This window comes from Haliotis cracherodii, unplaced genomic scaffold (genome assembly GCF_022045235.1).
Source record: "Haliotis cracherodii isolate W230 unplaced genomic scaffold, xgHalCrac1.p SCAF_4, whole genome shotgun sequence".
Taxonomy (NCBI): Eukaryota; Metazoa; Mollusca; class Gastropoda; order Lepetellida; family Haliotidae; genus Haliotis; species Haliotis cracherodii.
The window spans coordinates 16,726,244-16,745,423 of record NW_027266297.1 but is presented as its reverse complement, the minus strand read 5'-3'; the positions used below and the strand labels follow the sequence as shown (position 1 = coordinate 16,745,423).

Below are 19,180 nucleotides of genomic sequence, written 5' to 3'. Positions count from 1 at the left end.
GTACCTCCAATGTTTAACCCAGCCGAAATTTTGGGACCCTCTCTGGGGGGTCTGGCGGACCTTATGCAGAGGAAAATTTGTCAGGTATGGGCCGTGTTGTACTCAGTAACATGTACCTGTTCATCTAAACTTACTTCCATCTGGTACTTTGAATGTATACTCTAGTCAAATTTTACCAGAGTGTTCACTGAGTCCATTAAGGGTCAACATTTGGGGGTGTCTGGCGGGCCTTTTGCAGCAGACGATTTGTCTGGCAATGGTTTTTTTATTCTTAGCAGAGTGAAATAATTCATTTTATGTTGATTTCATGTGGTACCTCCAATGTTTAACCCAGCCCAAATTTGGGGACCCTCTTTGGGGGTGTCTGGCAGGCCTTTTGCAGAGGAAGATTTGTCTGGCGTTGCCCATTCTGTACTCTGTGAGATGTACCAGTTCATTTACACTTACTTTCATGTGGTACCTCCAATGTTTGATCCAGCCCTTGAATGGCCCCTTCTTTTGGGGGTCCAGGGGCCACACGCAGCAGGGGCTCCCCGGCAGACATCCATATATGAATATGTTGGGTTACACAGTAAATGTTCCTGTGTTCGGATATTGGTACCTTGTTCGTTTGACCAAAGTGCTCTGGGCTGCCGGTCTATTACGCTGTCTCAATACTACGGGGGCCTGGGTGGCCCAGTCGTCTAAAGCGCCGCAATTGGCTGTGAATATTTGGGTACCTTTGGGCACAGGAACTCGTTATTTGTCAGTGAAAGAGAATAGATACCCTCTCTCTATAAATTTTCTACTTATATATAGGGGGTGTGTATTTTTATTTACTGACCAATAACGAGTTAGCTCAGGTGCTTTGGAAACGTGTAGGCACTTCTAACTGAACTGAACATGACAGGCGAGGTGAGGGGTGAAGTAAAATAGTGCTAGTCAACTGAGTTACAATGCCGCAGTTGAACATGATACCCCACAGACGCAGTATACTGATTAATGCCGAGCGTCAGGCAGGGAAACAACAAGTAACAGTCTTTTGTATGACGCGGCCGCAGATCGAACCACCGACCTTCCGCTGTCAGGCAGACCCTCTATCCACTAGACCACGAAAATGACGAAGGAAGTGGGGTAACACAGTGGTTAAAGCCTCAACTCGTCCCTTCCTCGCCATTGTTTGATGCCAAATCGTAATGTTTCTGCCAGGGATGTTGCTTAAAAAGGCGTGAAATTCCACTCACTAGTTACGCTGTTCCAGTATCACACACGAGTGCGTGTTTGGCCCAAGGCGCGACAATTTACTGTGAGGAATTGCTTACCTTTGGCGCACTGGAACTCGTTTTTGGTCAGTAAATAAAAATATATACCCCTATATATAAAAATTCTCTACTTATATATTGGTGGTATATATTTTAATTTACTGATTAATAACGAGTTCCTGTGCTTTGGTGTGCCAAAGTTTGGTTTGTCACGAGCATTTATTTTTATATATATATATATATATATATATATATATATATATATATATATATATATATATATATATATATTCGCATTCACGCAGGATTCAACGTCTAAGACCTATAAATACTTGAGGCTTTGTTCTCACACCAAGTATAAGCCGTATTATAACTGAAACAATGTTCCAAGAATCTTAGAATCGTCAACCGAAACTCACTCACTCATAATATCACCCACACAACACTACAATACAGTGTATAGACCAACACTGGAAATAGAGACAATTCCAACCCTAAGTGTATTCCCTATATTGCACTATATGTGACGTATATCACCGAATCACGCCAATTAACATTAACTGACCCAAAACATACATCTACATAGTTTGGTTTGTATTTTCTCATAGGAATCGTTGAGAGAAGTTCAAGATCAAGATATGTACACGTAGAGTATACCGTTATTGTAGCTTTACACAGTTACACAAAAGATAGGTAGGTTGCACATTGTGGTAAGATCTTTCAACACGAGAAAGGCACGTTGGGAACATGGAAAATAAGAGACACTTTAACATTAATGAATTGATTTACTTAGGGCTGGGACTGGTGACTCGGGTACCCGGGTCGGGTGGGTCCTGAGTAGGACCCGGGTACCCACAGGACTACCCGGACCCGTGGTTAGTCACGTAATATATTGTTTAATGACAAAAATATCTAGTACTCTAAGGTAACATTACAAGTCAATAATGTTCGCATTTCTTTCTAACCGTGCTCCAGATCCTTCTGATTTTTCATATGGTTGAATAAAGATATAACTTATTTCAACTTCAGTGTATGAATGATCACATTGTTTAATACATGTATCTAAATACGTTTTGCGAGGTCTATGCTAAGAATGTTCCCAATTGGACATTTTAAAACATCTCCTGAGACCTACAGTGGGTACCCGGGTAATAAATTTGAACTCGTCCCAGCCCTAGATTTAAAAATGTGTTCACAGGTGCGTGCAGAATACTCGCTGTATTAACATGATATCGTTCTGCATCCTACTATTCACTACATTCAAATAGTTTCTTATCAAATACACATATTCTCCGGCGGAATCAATTCCGACATATATCTGTTCGTATATATAGATAACGATATAATGAGTGACGTTTGGACTTGGTGTAGGCAGTTCTAACTGAAAGTGACAATTGAGGGGTGAAGTGAAATAGTGCTAGCCCACCGAGATATCATGCCTCAGTTCAACATACCCCACTCAAACGCAGTACACTCAAGTTGATGCCGAGCACCAGGCAGGGAAACAACAAGTAACCATCTTTTGTATGACGCAGCCAGGGATCGAACCGCCGACCTTCCGCTTTCCGGCAGACGCTCTATCCACTAGACCACGAAAGTGACAGAGGAAGTGGGGTAACACAGTGGTTAAAGCCTCCACTCGTCCCTTCCTCGCCATTGTTTGATGCCCACGTTGGTACAGTGTGTAAAAAACCCAATCCTAACACATGTTCTCTGCTGTAATAATTCTGCAAAGGAAAACTCCACTGACTGGCTCATTCAATGTGATCAGATCGAAATTACGACATATACCATAACGGTCCAGTCTTGAAATCTACTGTTTATTTTTGTTGTTGTTTAACACCGCACTCAGCAATATTCCAACTATATGACGGCGGTCTGTAAATAATGGAGCCTGGACCAGATAATCCAGTGATCATCTGCTGATATATAAATATATTTATATTTTCGTGTGATTTTGGTTCAGCTGGGGACATACACAACTAAAACATATTCTTCAAACAACCATGGATGTCAAGTTCTAAAATGGCTGGGTTGTTCATATGCTGTTCGAAGCTGAAGACACCCGGAAAACCTGTCGATATCAGCCGATTGTTGCAATTTGTTCGTTTGAGCTAGTGGCATTGGTTAAAATATTTAGTGGTATGCATATCACGATATGAATTATCTGCCCCTGTACTACTAAGGGCTGAGTTTCTGTGGAGTAGTACGCGGAGGACAACGGGTAAATATTTGCATGATTTCGGTGAAATTATACGTTTATTTTCAAAATGAGAAATCGATAATGATGATTATATATTTCTTTAGTGTACTGCATTAGGCAGAACTAGAAAATACAAATATTCAGCAGAACTATTCGTGTTTTAGTTGCCAGTTGTTGGGACGTTTACTGTTAAAAGTATCAAGGTACGCTATCGCAGAGGCGCTAATAAAATCTGGTCATCAAATTGACTCGCGTCTGAAAAACAACGTGAATGTTAATGTAATTATGTCTATGGAATTGATTTATTATTATATGCAAATTAATTATTTTGTGCAAACACGTATCCAACAGTCAGCATAATTCTTGCTGAGGAAAAAGAATTTCATCTTCAGAAAGAAATTCAAACTGGCTACAGCACAGGCACTGCGCAACTCAGATTATATTTAAATAAGCGATGCTAGCGTTTGTTTTGACAGTCATGACATTGTCGTAACATTTGTTAGTTAACACTTTAAAGTATGTACTAGTTTAACAATGTTAACATTTGTTGTGTATTTAAGATATGTAAATGTACAAACGTTGTGATATTTGTGAAACATTGTTTCTGGTGGACATTGTTGAGGTATTTTATAAAAGTGTTATACTCTGGTGGTTTTGGAGGTACTAACACTAACAAAGATATTAAATATGTATGGTTCTCTGATGAAAGGAAATATAGAGGATGGTTACCAGATGATTATTATCTAGAACGGTTGTCTTGTGTTTAAATCTAAAACCACAAAACATGCATGTGTACACATAATCATAATCCATATTTTGAAATATTAGTTATTATTATTATTGATGAATATAAATGTGTAAACTATTCACCAAATATATGTTACAATATATGTTATTCACCATATATAGAAATTACATTATTAACTGTGATTAACAATATATACAATTTGCATTTAATCGTTAACAAAAGCCCATCCTGAGACAACAAAAATTTTTCTGGGTCACGCAATGCATATTATGACTAAGAGCAGATCTTCTCATATAGATATACTTGTATTTCATAGAATGCTTTTCTATTTACATGATTAAGGTAATGTGATATATCCCTGATATCAGAGGCATCTGAATTGATCTCAGTGGGATATATCAATTTCCGATTATTTCAGTTATTTCCCAAAATTATATAACCATACCGCTACAAAATTTGGAGTATGTATTTCCCTCGAGGAAAGGGCCAGGCAAGGGGGCTTGTCCTGTCTTTCAATGGCCCATTCATGCATGTATCTAGGTTGGCCGTCTCACTTCTTTTGTGAGAGTATTACACTGCTTAGCATAGCCTATGTCACACATGTATTATGTTCACAACTATGTAGGCGTCCGAGTATAAGTTATAGCGTAGTGTTTGTATGTAAACGAGGGACTATCCCCTTTGCACTGATGTGAATACCTCTCAGGTAACACACAGTCTGGTATGATAGATGTTGTATTTATTGTACATATATTTATACTGATCATTTGAAACTTGACCTGGCCTGTGAATTGTTACAGATTGTAGAAAGATGACAAATGTATTAATTTTACAAATTCAGCAACAATGTTTTATTGAATTAGTAAACATGGTAACAATGATAATTTTAATGCAAAATTGTTTATAAGGAACATTGTAAATGCTGCTGTTTTACTTGCTAAAGACACATGCTCTCACTCACTCACTCAATAAACAGGGCAAAAGGAGAACAGTAAATAAAAAACCCATACAACTTTATAGATAACAACTTCTGGTTTATTGCATTTAATAAGATTCTATGCTGTTATCTCATGTCATGAGAGGGATATGACATGACACGTTGTGATTAGCAATAGATTAAATTAACAACGATAGGTAATGGATAACAAGTAGCACACAGATAACTGGATGAAACCAGATGTACAGTAAGAATAACAACAGCACCCAGGTAATGACCAGGAGACCAGTAGACTAACATGTAGTCTATTAAATATTTTATAACACAATACAATTGTCAAAAATTTAGGCTTTCCTCCCATTATTCGATGTGATATAAAATACTATTATAACACGATAATTGGCATTATGTCCAACTCACTCACAACAGGATATGGAACTTATTTCTTTGTCAGTGCACTGATAAGATAACTTTTACAAAACAACTTTTGAATGTTTTGTGTTGTGTTTGAACATCATTCTATTTACTAAGCATGCTGAAGATGTTTAATACAATATGGTCATTTTGGGATAGTATGAGTACTGATGAGAATTACTGTTTCATAATGTTTGTTTTAGTGTGAGTTCACATTTCCTAACAAGTATTTGGCTTAAACAAGCAGCCTAGTGTGAAAGAGGCTAGATCCTCCATCTGCTTATATCAGCCTTGTCTATTGCTGTATGTTAATATTTCTTGACAGGTAATGTTTTGAGTCTGCAACGTATCATCTTATTTGTTATGCGTTTGTAGTTATTATCCCCCGCCGCGCGAAAGCGCGAAGCGGGGGATATAGTATTCACGACCGTCCGTACGTCCGTCCGTCCGTCCGTACGTCCCACCTGTTTGTTGCAGCGATATCTCAAGAACTAAACACTGGATTGTCTTCATATTTGGAACTATGGTGTATATACAGACTCCGCATACACCAGTCGGTTTTGGTGACCTTGACCCCATTTTCAAGGTCACAGCAGGCATATCTGCTTTTGGAGTTGGAAAACGGTGTTGCCGCAATATCTCAAGAACTAATCTCTGGATTGTCTTCATATTTGGAACTATGGTGTATATACAGACTCCGCAGACACCAGTTGGTTTTAGTGACCTTGACCCCATTTTCAAGGTCACAGCAGGCATATCTGCTTTTGGAGTTGGAAAACGGTGTTGCCGCAATATCTCAAGAACTAATCTCTGGATTGTCTTCATATTTGGAACTATAGTGTATATACAGACACCGCATACACCTGTCAGATTTGGTGACCTTGACCCCATTTTCAAGGTCACAGCAGGCAAATCTGTTTTTGGAGTTGGAAAACGGTGTTGCCACAATATCTCAAGAACTAATCGCTGGATTGTCTTCATATTTGGTACTATGGTGTACAGGCGGGGGATATTTCGTCACTCTGTGACAAATACTTGTTCAACACATTTTCATGAATAATTTGTTGTCTGCACCAACAGCCATCACAGATAATGTCCTAGACAATCTCACAAATACCATGTATACAAGTTACAACTATACTTTTTAATTGACGTATGTGTATTTCTGTATCCCCTGTTACAAGGAAACACTCTGCAGCCAAGCAATTTCATAGTTCAACGTATATAGAGAACACTATTTCTTATACTGTAATAGAATAGTGGCAAGCTTGCAGCATGAACATCTATAACTATATCAGAGAGGTACAACATTTTAAAATCTTATATCAGTACGCAAACATTCTATGCTTGACGTAAGAGGTGACTAACGGGATCGGTTGGTCAGGCTTGCTGACTTGCTTGATGCATTTCGTTGTATCCCAATTGCGGGGATCGATGCTCATAAGGTCAATCACTGGATCGACTGGTCCAGACTTAATTATTTACAGACCATCGACAAATAGCTGGAATATTGCTGAGTACGGCGTTAACAACAAACAAACAATCAGTATTCGGCATGACTATTTACAGTTACAGTTATTGTTGAACATGTCCCATGTCAGCAGCTATGCACCAGACTGTCATAGGCACACCCAACACTGGATGAACAGTCTCAGGTCGGGATGTCTGGAGATGTCATTCCTGAGGGGAGAGACCCTCAGCTCTTGGTGACAGATACTAATAATGACTGTAGAATGACCCAGTCTTACCTGGTTCAGCCAGCCATGAAGCTGGGCAACAAAGCGTGCCTGTTGGGGTGTATTTGTTTCTGAACGTTCCTTTGCAATCAATCTGGTGAGGTGAGGTGAGGTGAAATTGGGTTTAACGTCGCGTCCAAGATTATTGCACTTATATAGCGACGTGCATGCACGTGTATGTGTGTGTGTGTGTGTGGCTGCTTGTACTAGTCCGGACTGATGCCGATTTATAGTGCTAGCTCACTGAGATACCATGCCGCAGTTTAACACGAATACCCCACTCAGACACAGTATACTGACTCCGAGCCGACCAGTCCTTGTTTTAGCCCCTTAATGCCGAGCGCCAGACAGGGTAACAACAAGTACAATCTTTTAACGTCTTTTCGTATGACGCGGCCCGGGATCGAACCCTGGACCTTCCGCTCTCCGGGCGGACGCTCTACCACAAGACCACGGAGGCGGTCTGCAATCAATCTGGAGAACATATGGTAGGATTTGTTTATGTTCCTTCTCGTATATGTTGTGTAATGGTGTAGTCATCTTCCCAAGGCAAGGGCGTTTACTGACTATAAAAGTCCAGTTTCCACCCTTGCCGAACTTGGCTGGAATTCCGGAGCTACATTTTGGCTGGACTAACGAGTCTATGCATAGTCCAATCAACATCGCGTAACAAACTACACTTCCGGTTTGTAAAACATCTTGGATTTCAACGTGCAGATTTCGGTTGACTGAAGGATTTGCAATAAACGTGTACCACCAACTGGGGTCCACAGATATTGTGCACATCTTTTCATGTTTTTAATCAAGGTGCTCAAGTGATTTTATGCACTTCAGAAGGTAAAACCCATTTTATTACAATGTAATTTTATCAATCCAATTGTCTTGACTGAGTGCCGCTATCTTCCATCCTTGTTGGGCAAGGGTGGAAACTGGACTTTTAGGATCAGTTAACACCCTAGCCTCGGGAAGATGTGCTGTAGTCAGCAAAATGAGATTAGTCAGTAATAGAATCTAGACCAGACAAACCAGTGGTTGTTAGCATGCGCAATGACACATGCCAATGGAGTAAATATTTAAGAATTGACTAAAAATTGTGTGCTTTAGGCAGTGTGCCCCCATAAACCCCCAAAACATATTTAAGTCAATTGTTATATAGAAATATATCAATAATAACTTCACAGACTGCTTCTTTGATAGGAAACACAAAAACTTCTTGACAACAATACAAAATCAGTGACCATGTTTAGCACATTGATGCAACCCTAGCCCCACCTTCCCAAGTTTTAGACATATTAGAAATCAGTATTCTGGTACTGAGCCTGGCCTAATTTGTTTGGTTTTATGGGAACAGAAACACAGAAAGAATCTTATACCATTCTATTTATTTATAATGGCATAATCAGCCGGCTCACATATCAAACGCATCCAATCTTCATTTTAACAGCTCGTGTGGCAAATGCCCATGAAGATCCCTGTCAGAATTGGTTTTCAGCAATCCATGCTTGTCGTAAGAGGCGACTAACAGGATCAGGTGGTCAAGCTTGCTGTCATGGTCGATGCATGATATCAATCATTTGGTTGTCTGGTCTAGGCTTGATTGTTTTCAGACCGCCATCATATAGCTGGAATATTGCTGAGTTCGGCATTAAACAACAAACAAACAAAAAGACTTATGGCAAATATAGGGTACTAGGAACCAGTTATTGTTGGCTTCTGATGGAGTTGAAAAAACATTCTTGCAACAAGGTTGTACATGTAGTATGCATCATCATGATCATGGGCATATGTAATAAAAACATTTGGTATTAAACAATATTTGATTTATCATCCCAAACTGGCTTCCACAAGTGATCAAGCAATATCTCCTAGGAGAAATAAAATTGCCCAACAGTGCTTTGCAGATCATTGAAACATCATCAATTACAATGAATTTAAATGACATAATTAATCTGCCTACCAGAATCTTTTACTCTCTAGACACTGGTTATAGGTACTGTTTACAAACTGAAAAAACATTTAAATGATAAAGCGAATCTCACCCTTGTGTCTTTTGATATCAAATATAACAATACTTGTGAATACAATTAAAAAAAGTTTAAAATAATAAATCTACATGTTAAGTGAACACTGTGCATGATCTAGAATTATGTAAAAGGAATTCACCCCATAACCCTGATACCATGTGTAAAGAATCATTATTTGAATACTGTGATATTAAAAATTATGACCAGTAATAAAAGTAAGTAGGAATCATGGTTATAGAAACAACAAAACAAGAATGTACACCCAAGAAGGCACCACTGCCATCTACTAGTTTATGTCCTCCAGAATACATAGTACATCCTCAAGTAGACTAACATATAGTCTCTGAAATGAACATATCATACATAAAAAAACAGTTGTTCAGTTATCTTAATAAAAATATAATAAAAAGGAGCCCAGTGACTCTCTTCATTTTCAGATACTGCAGTGATCTAGACTTGCCAAACATTATAGACTTGCATGGGCTGTATTTGATATATATTTGTATCAGGGTCTGTAAGACAGACTAATCCTCAAGACCCCTTGCAGATTGCTCACCACTGCAGATATCTCCAGATGGTTGGAGGCCCCAAACAAACACACCCCACTGACAGAGGAGTGCTACACTTGGCTGTTACTTGTATGTTGTGGGCTGCAGGGAGGTTTATTTCGAGCCCACGCTGCTTCCCTCTGAATCAGTCAGGTCAAAAACAGGCTGGCAGGTCACGTGGTCCATATTTGGCAGTGAAATCCTATCTGCTTGGAGCAGTAGAATGGAGGTGGCTTTCTGCTGAGTTGGAAACAGAAGGAACCTTGCTCCATTTGATTATAATTGTGTGGATAATACCAGTATTTGAGCCAGGTATGTAGTGTTGATTCTGGGGGACTGGGTCACTTGGAGTTTGTTTGAAAAGTTGGGAGTGTTACTCTCACCTAATGATGTGCTCTTTGGGATGCCGGGTTCTGTCAGTTTGGTATTTACATCAATTGGGAAATCGGGATACTGGCATATAGATAACCATCACCTACGGAACCTGAGCAATATATGTTGGATGTGTGTGTATGCTTGATCATCGAAGGAAGTACATAGTTACATGTATATGATGTAAGTATGAAGTTTGGCTTGCCCTTCCCCTCCATTTTGAGAAGAACTGACACTTGTTCCATACAGCCAGGAAGTGAGATGTGGAACTGGATGCCTACTATGGCCAAACCATGTCAGCGGAGCTGCTGTGTGAACCTAATGGTGGTATTAAGTCATAATTGGTGTCACAGTATCTCAAAGTGGCAACCCAGAGCATCATTGTTATTTCTGTTGGGTTAAATACACTCAAGGATTACATGTCTTACTGGTGTAATGTGTGTTGAATTATTGTGGAATGTGATCACTGTAACAAGTGGTTGTATTGTTGTGGTGAAATTTATGGTGACATGAACCTCAAATATTTATATGTATTTATATATTTGAGAAATAAACGATGAGTGGGGGTTGTTTTCGTACAATAAACTGCTGCAGGGAGAATAAACCATAAGGGGTGCAGCCCTGGGTGGTTTGGTCTCCCTGCAGTGTTTAATGGTACATTGTACGATAAACAACTCCCACACGTTATTTCTTATATGAGATATCAACATTATGTACAGCCTCTTTAAGGATGTTGATAAAATGTGCAAGCTTTAGAAATATTTACCCTAATTTAAAAAATGATGACTCCCTGAATAAAATCAGACCTCGTCAATGTCGGACAAGTCCCTTTTATGAACAGGTGGGTTAGTTTGGTATTTCCCGCACATTCTCCCAATCCTCATTATGTGTACCTTTGCTCCTAATACTGTTTGTGGCATCTCTTCCCACTTTGGGATGCGCATTATTCCCCATAGTATATACGATTTTAAACTCATATTTGATGAGTGACTAATGATATAATGACACTTCCTAATTACTCATATACACATCATATATCCACTGGATAATTGTGTGATGTATTGGCTATACAAAATCTGAATAGGTTACTTTCTTTTGAGGAGATGTATTATCATGATTATACACATGTTATGAACATGATAAACACAGTAGAATGTATATTTAACTCAAATTTAGGTTCATATGATGTAAATATTTATCATCTGATTGTTAGTACTAATAAGTCTTTGTAAATAAATCTCTTTAGAGTTTCCTTCATGGTACTTCCTGGGAAAGAATTCAGATAGGAGTGTCTTGCAGTTCAGAAACAGAAGTGTTATACTACTCAACTTATGACAGGGATAATCAGATATGTCTTTCTATTTGAATATACAATTGACGTATTATGAGAATCAGTTTTGTGAAACATGGAGAAAGAAAAAATATCAGAAGTGAAGTAGTATATATTTGTACATGATCATGATGATGAAAGGAATACTTCTCAAACAAGGTTTTGGCTAAACCTAGGAACATCTGTTTGAGATGAATGTATGTGAAATGGCAAGAAACATGCCCAGGTTATGGCATGCTATGATACCATGTGTGTTTATAGCCACTGTAGATATGCTATCAGTCTGGGCAAGATGGAGTCATATTACGTTAGCCTGTGCCAGTCCAAGCAGAGAATTTCAGAATTGTTTTTCTTTCACCCAAAACATCCTGATATATATAAAGAAATGTTGAAAATTGATGAAACAAAAATATTTTCATTGGTGTAAAAGAGTGAAGCATGTTTTGAATAGCCCTGATGCTCTGATGGAGGACAAGACGTACATGTATACACTTCTTCTTTGTTTGTGTTTCACAATGTGAAGGGGCGGTCGGGTAGCCTAGTGGTTAAAGCGTTCGCTCGTCACGCCGAAGACCCGGGTTAGATTCACGACATGGGTACAATGTGTGAAGCCCATTTCTGGTGTCCCCCGCCGTGATATTGCTGGAATATTGCTAAAAGCGGCGTAAAACCACTCACTCACTCACTCACTCACTCACTCACTCACTCACTCACTCACTCACTCACTCACTCACTCACTCTCACTCACTCACTCACTCACTCACTCACTCACTCACTCACTCACTGTGGAGTGTTTGTTTCCAGTGTTTTGTTGAAGCTCTGGTGTGACCTTCCCACCTGCTGATCTCTGGAGATCCAGGTTAGATCTGATCCTCATCAACCCATGCTTGTTGTAAGAGGTGACTAACAGTATCAGGTGGTCAGGCTCAGTGTCTCAGTTCAGGCATGTCATCGCATCCCAATTGCGTAGATCGATGCTCATGATGTCAATCACTTTTGTTTGGTCCAGACTCGATTATTTACTGACTGCTATCATTTTGCTGAAATATTGCTGAGAGTGGCATTGAACAGCAACAAGCAGGACTTCCCTCCTGTCAATGATAATCAGCAAGGCATATCTCAGTGATTAAATGCATTATTATTTACAAATAATTAACAGAATTGCTTAACAAGTAGGGTTGTTTGGCAATGTTGTGTTTATTGTTTATATATCAGTAGGAATTCACAGCAATAGAAACTATCTGTTTTAGTCAACTCGTCCTTATGATGATAACATATAGCAAAACCCGAAATAATGGCAAGTTTCTACTGGTCATGCCAGTCCCTCGGATACCTTAACCAGGCAGTCTGGAAAGGACTTATGGGCGTGATAGGACTAATGCAAATTTCTAACACTGATTTTATCATGTTTATGATCACAATTTTAATAATGTTCATGATGTTGGTTGCTTATAGAATACATTACTGGTTAATCTGATTTTCTTGTGACTACATTCAGTGATGATGATGATGATGATGACGATAATGATGATATATGATGATGATGATGATGATGATGGTAGTCATTAGAATGGCATGAAGCAGTGGATGAAACTGCAATTATTATACATGACACAACAAAAAACAAAAAGATTTTGATGTTAACTCTAGTTAGCTCATGAAAGTAAAAAAATATTAATCTGATAGTCTGAAAATGAAGCACAGATTGAGGTCGTAGTACTGAGTATCCGACTTAAAATAGATTGCACTTTTCATTGAGACGATCATTGTGTACAGTGGGTGCACCTCTTCCCCAGTCGCCCCATCCCAGGAAAGCGTCACATGCATAAACAGGTTGTTCTTGTCTAGATCAAGAAAGTATGGCTGCTAGTCACTACAGGTGGGCCTTCGGTTTAGTAGGCGCACAACAGGAGATGTGAATAGTACATATTGGAGTAGTAGTCATACATTAAACATTATTATAAACAGGATAAAGATAAGGCTTTATTAAGTCCCAGAAACAAAGTCATTTTATTCAAAAATATATATCTACAAAATAAGAAATAAAAAATCCAAATGGAGCCCAGGACAATCCTTAATTTCAGGATACAGCTGAGGCAACCTAAAAACATTTCTCTAGGTATCTGGGAGACAGACTAGATAAAGATGTGATGGTGCAGTTCATATCGGTTGTGTATCACATGTATAACATATTTCAACTTGTTTGATTGGGAAAACTATTTGTTATGCTATTAAACTAACTAGCCTAACTTCTTTCAGTGGCATTTAGAAGTTGATGTGATGAAGAAAGACAAGTTCTATACAACTTCTTTATTACAGTTAGTGCGACGTTTGATCACTTGCTTGATAAAGGTGTTAGGATCTACACCGAAAACGCGCACTAATTGTAATCATGGTAATAAAGAAGTTGTTCATCCATCGAACTTGTCTTTCTTAATATTAGCCTGACTCGTCATCATGACATTTGGTTATACATGTACATGTTATAAGGTGTTGTCTTAGTGGATGTTTGTTAATCCTTTAACATGCTTAAGACTTGAAGAATTCTATCCTTACAACAAATCTAATGTAAGTTAATGAGAAAGAAAACAAATAATAACAATCATTTATTATTACTTAATTATATGTAAGAAGGAAATAATATAGACATAAAAGATGACTTGACTTAACCAAGTTGATGTTATTATTCATCGCTTCTTATTGGGGGTTCACGCTTCATGGCGTTCACAAACTTAGACTGTCAATTTTCATACATCTGTTGTTTTGAAAATGCCTTGGTGTGCTCTGTAACCCACTGAAAGAATCATCTTGTCTACCAACCAAACCATAACAGGTTGTCAATTTTGTATTGAGAAAGACTCTTTCCATACAGTAAACTTGTTAAAGCCAACTCAAAGGGACCACTAATTTTAGTTTGTTATAACCGTAGTCTGTTTATATACAGCAAATGGCTGGGACCAAAAAAACAGTTCTTTTTCCGTCTGTTCGTCAAAAGCTTGTTCGTTATAAACGTCATATATTTTCAAAGCAATTCAGTCACACTGTATCAATATTCAATGTGCATTAAATTCCCGCTTTCTCTATAGCTTTCTCTATAGCATCATCGAATACATTAATGTCACTCCATTGACATCCTCCCATCGTAATCAGGTGTGGGGTCGTCCAGCGTAATTCACTGCGGTGACCCAGGCCTGTTTCTATGTACCTCTTCATCTCGACTGTCAGCATTCCCCATCCCTGTTTGAAGTGACCCAGCTACAGGTTGAACATGTCTGTCAGGTTTGTCTGCCTAGCTACTAGGTGATCCAAGGTATTCCGACCTCATGATGGCAACCCTACCTTGAAACACGACAAACATCAGGTATTTCATCTCTCTGTCATGGTACAGTCAGAGATTACTTGGAGCTATTAGGTAGAGTTAACTGTTTGTTGAAAAATAAATTAGGTAAGAGGGAATAATATATTCATTGAGTTGTTAGGCATGAATATGTTTATGCTTAGATCTGATTTGGGTGCAGTGGGGTAGCTTAGTGGTTAAAGTGCTCGCTTGTCACTGAGTCTCCTTGCTAAAGGCCTGGGTTTGTTCCCCACATGGGTACAATGTGTGAGTCCCAAGTTGTGATATTGATGGAATATTGCTAAAAGCGGTGTAAAACCATACCCACTCACTCACTCACTCACTCAAATCTGTATTTATGATGGTGCAGGTTTTCAGTTATTTGCTTGAAAACAAATAGCATTAAGACATTTTTCGGATTTTATTATCTTTTGATAGGATATTCTTCTGTATCATAACCAAGTTTCAAAAACATTTGGATGACAATCAGTAAATGTCCTAAAAATTGAACTGATATCATTTATGAAACCCCTATACTTGTATCTAGTTAGCCACCCTCAGAAGGGTAAATTTGTCTAATCTTGTAGCATTAGCCTTTATTTGTAAAGAAAATTTTTTTGGATTTCTCCCGGACCTGTAGCCCACAGAAGGACAAACATCTTGAGACATACATATTCTCTGTAGATATCCTGATGAGCAACAGAGAGGCAGATGTCCAGGCCCAGTCTGGGTCAAGACGTTGGAACTAGGTTAACTTGTTAAACTCAGCCAGTGTCCCTGTGTAATAAGGGGAATCACTAACTAGTGCCAACTGAAGTTTGTTTCAAGGGTATATACGTGTAGCAGTAATTAGATGGTAGGCGGTGTAAATATTGGTGAGTTGGTGTGATCTGCCAATCAGCTCACACAATTTTGCTGGAATTAATGTTAATGATATTGAATGAAATTTGAATGAAATTAATAAAATTGATTACAAACATAAGTCCAAACATACAATAAACACTTTTTGTAACCTGTGATCACATGGTGCCTGCCACTTTAATGATATATACTGGCTGATGAATTGCAAAACAAAGGTCGTCAAGCCTGGTCTGCGTCCGGTAAGTGGGACGTAGTAGTGTGTATTTTGCACTGTTGGTAGTTGAAATTCACTAGTCGTAGCTGTATGACTGACACATTTTGTATAGTATATATTTCGTTTCACGTAAATATCCTCTGGTATTCAAAGTTTACCTGTTATCTTGGGTCTGGATAAGCAGGGTTCCTCTGTTCCTACAGAAATAGATTTCACACAATTTATCCATGTGGGGATTCGAACCCAGGCCTTCCACTTAAGGAGCTAAAGCTTTAACCACTAGGCTACCCCACCACCCATGAACTGCTATAGATTGGTATACATCTTATGATTTAAGTTTGCGGACAAATAGGCCAATGTCTCTCTAAGGCAGTAAATGTTGTTGTGCATAAAAAATAGTCCATGTTTTCTTATATCTCAGTTTCTCTCATCTCATGTTACTAGTGCTTTTGCAGGACTCAATTTAAGAAACTTGATTTATCTAACACAAGGTGCATGTTGACACCAAAACCTAGTTTCACCAGGCAAAACCAGGCTGCATCCTGGCCCCATAAATTTAACAAAGTTGAGTGAGTGAGTGAGTGAGTATGATTTTACGCCGCTTTTAGCAATATTCCAGCAATATCACGGCTGGGTACACCAGAAATGGGCTTCACATATTGTACCCATGTCGGAAATCGAACCCGGGTCATGGGCGTGACGAGTGAACGCTTTAACCACTAGGCTACCCGACCGTTCCTAACAAAGTTGAAACATAGATGCATAAACTGGTCTCCAATCACTGATGACTGTGTCATGTGTCATGAATATCACACAACACAGGGATTAGTGATGTAGTATGGTACATAAAGCTTACAGATATTGAGTGTGTTCAAAGATTGCTCTTGTGTGGTTAGGGCAGTCAGACACAAATTAGGTTTTTTGTACATGCATTTGGTACATGTAGACATAGATATTAGGTTGCATTTTTCAATAATAAGTTAAACTGGTGTATGTTTTTTAAAAGCATATGATATCCCAACTTATCATGCTTATTGATTTTGAAATTATAAAGGCAAACTTCATTGTTGAAGTAAGGCAACAACACCTCAATGCCCCTCGGAATGTAAAGTGTCTCCTCTGGAATGAGTGAGTGAGGTCGGTTTAATGCCGCTTTAAACAGTATTCCAGTCATATCGCGGCGTGTCAGCTTAATGTGGGAGGGAAGCCTGAAGTGATGCAGGTCTTAGACGTTTACCACTTGGATGAAACCCACGGGCACGGGTATGGTGCTGACAAACTTAGAAACATAATCGGGATTCGAACCCATGATCATAGGTTTCTGGCGTGCCCAAGGGACGCAACTCTGCATAGCGAATCAAGGTGCCTTAGACGACTGGGCCACCCTTGGTCCTCTGGAAATGGTTATAGTGAAGGAGATGAAATTCAGTGTTTCATCAGCAATATTTTAGCCATGTCATGATGGTATACAGCAGTGAGTGTCAAAAGTGTTGCTGAGACTACCAGTAGAACAAGCAAGTTGACTATAGGATTATTGTGCATTTGTGTTTCTTAGGTTGTTGATAGAATGTGGGGTGTATTCCTTTGAGCATGTTGGGACATTGCATGGTTTTCCTGAACACTTCAAGCAAGGTCATAAACAAGATGCGTTACCTGCCATGGATATGCATCTCAGGATGTGCGCAATGTGTCTCATGCAAGGAGAAGCAGTGGAGAAGGTGCAGTCATCCAACATCTGAGTAGATTGCAATGTATCACAGCATGCTACAGAAGTTAATTGCTAATCAGATAATGGTATGTTTCTTTGTTGTTTAAGGCTGCACTCAGCAATGTTCCAGCTACATGACGGCGGTCTGTAAATAATCGAGTCTGGTCCAGACAATCCAGTGATTTATATCATGAGCATCAATCCACACTATTGGGATATGATGACATGCATCAACCAAGTCAGCAAGCCTGACCACCCGATTCTGTTAGTCACCTCTTAAGGCAAACATGGGTTGCTGAAGACCTATTCTATCCCAGATCTTCACTTTTGAGATAATGGTATGTCATATTTTTGCATATTTCACTGAAATAAGATTATCACTTGATCATGTGGATGATTTTTGTATTAATATATTATCATGGCTGGACATGGTCAGGTTTGATGTTTCCAAAGCCTTGCAGACCCAACAACCACACCCATTCAATTCACAGCTCCAACAGCCAATACTCTTGACTAATTTAAATAGAAACAAATAACTACATCATGTACATTTGGATTGAAAAGGAGTCACCGTGAGAAAGGCGATTCAGACCTGAACCTTTGGATAATCTAGACATCCTTCAGTTATGACAATACCGTGTTTACATTGCTGTAAGGGCAGGGCAGAAGGGCCCTTAATCATGTTAATGAAGCTGAATCTCCCATCTCACTGGGATACCCTTTCTAGGTAAAGGTAGTTGCTTGTTTTTATTAAAATTATATAGCTCCAGAGACTGAGCGTTAGTCTATAACCTCCGTATCAGCCAGGTTATCTGCCAGGGAAGCTGCCTTCACTCCTCTCCTACAAAGTGTACCGGTCTATAAACAGGTTGCTGAACAGTTGCAAGAAGCCTGCCTTATGTCAAAATGTCACTCAAGAAAAATTTCTGGAATTTGCTGTTTGTGCAAGGTTACATGGGTCACTTTAAAAAAAGTATTCTGTGAGTTTCTTTTATCATTTTCTAGTTCTTTAGGTAGTTCAGTTTGGTAGTTCAGTTGTTCATGCTGTATAGATTTCTTAAGGTGGGATTTTCTGGAGCATGTTGAGAAGATTCAGTTGGTTGGTTGGTTGTTTTGTTGTTAAACGCCACACTCAGCAAAATTCCAGCTATATGACGGCGGTCTGTAAATAATCGAGTCTGGACCAGATAATCCAGTGATTAATATCATGAGCATCGATCCACGCAATTGGGATTGATGACTCGCATCAACCAAGTCAGCGAGCCTGACCACCCAATCCCGTTAGTCGCCTCTTACGACAAGCACAATCACCTTTTACGGCAAGCATGGCCTATTCCACCCCGGAATCTTCACGGGTCTGGGATTTTCTGGAGCATGTTGAGTAGATTCAGATGGAAATGGTATTCCATCATCTGTGTGTTGAGTGAATGTTTGTGGTTTTTATGAAGTTGATCATATTGATGGTGTGTACATGATAAGGGGAATTCATTTATGACAGACATAATAC

At 39.0% G+C, this 19,180-nt stretch overlaps 1 protein-coding gene across 2 annotated transcripts in view; it reads left to right on the top strand.

Moving 5' to 3' along the window:
* Positions 1-3,416: 3,416 nt before the first annotated feature.
* The window catches only part of LOC139480322 (putative ferric-chelate reductase 1), a 38,003-nt gene continuing 22,239 nt past the window's right edge, over positions 3,417-19,180 (top strand). The window contains exon 1 of one of the 2 annotated variants that reach the window (XM_071263377.1): positions 3,417-3,465. The gene's annotated coding sequence lies outside the window, so the exon portion shown is untranslated. Of the gene's footprint in view, positions 3,466-9,967; positions 10,164-19,180 lie in introns of those variants that run through there. The other variant, XM_071263376.1, reaches the window with a different exon arrangement.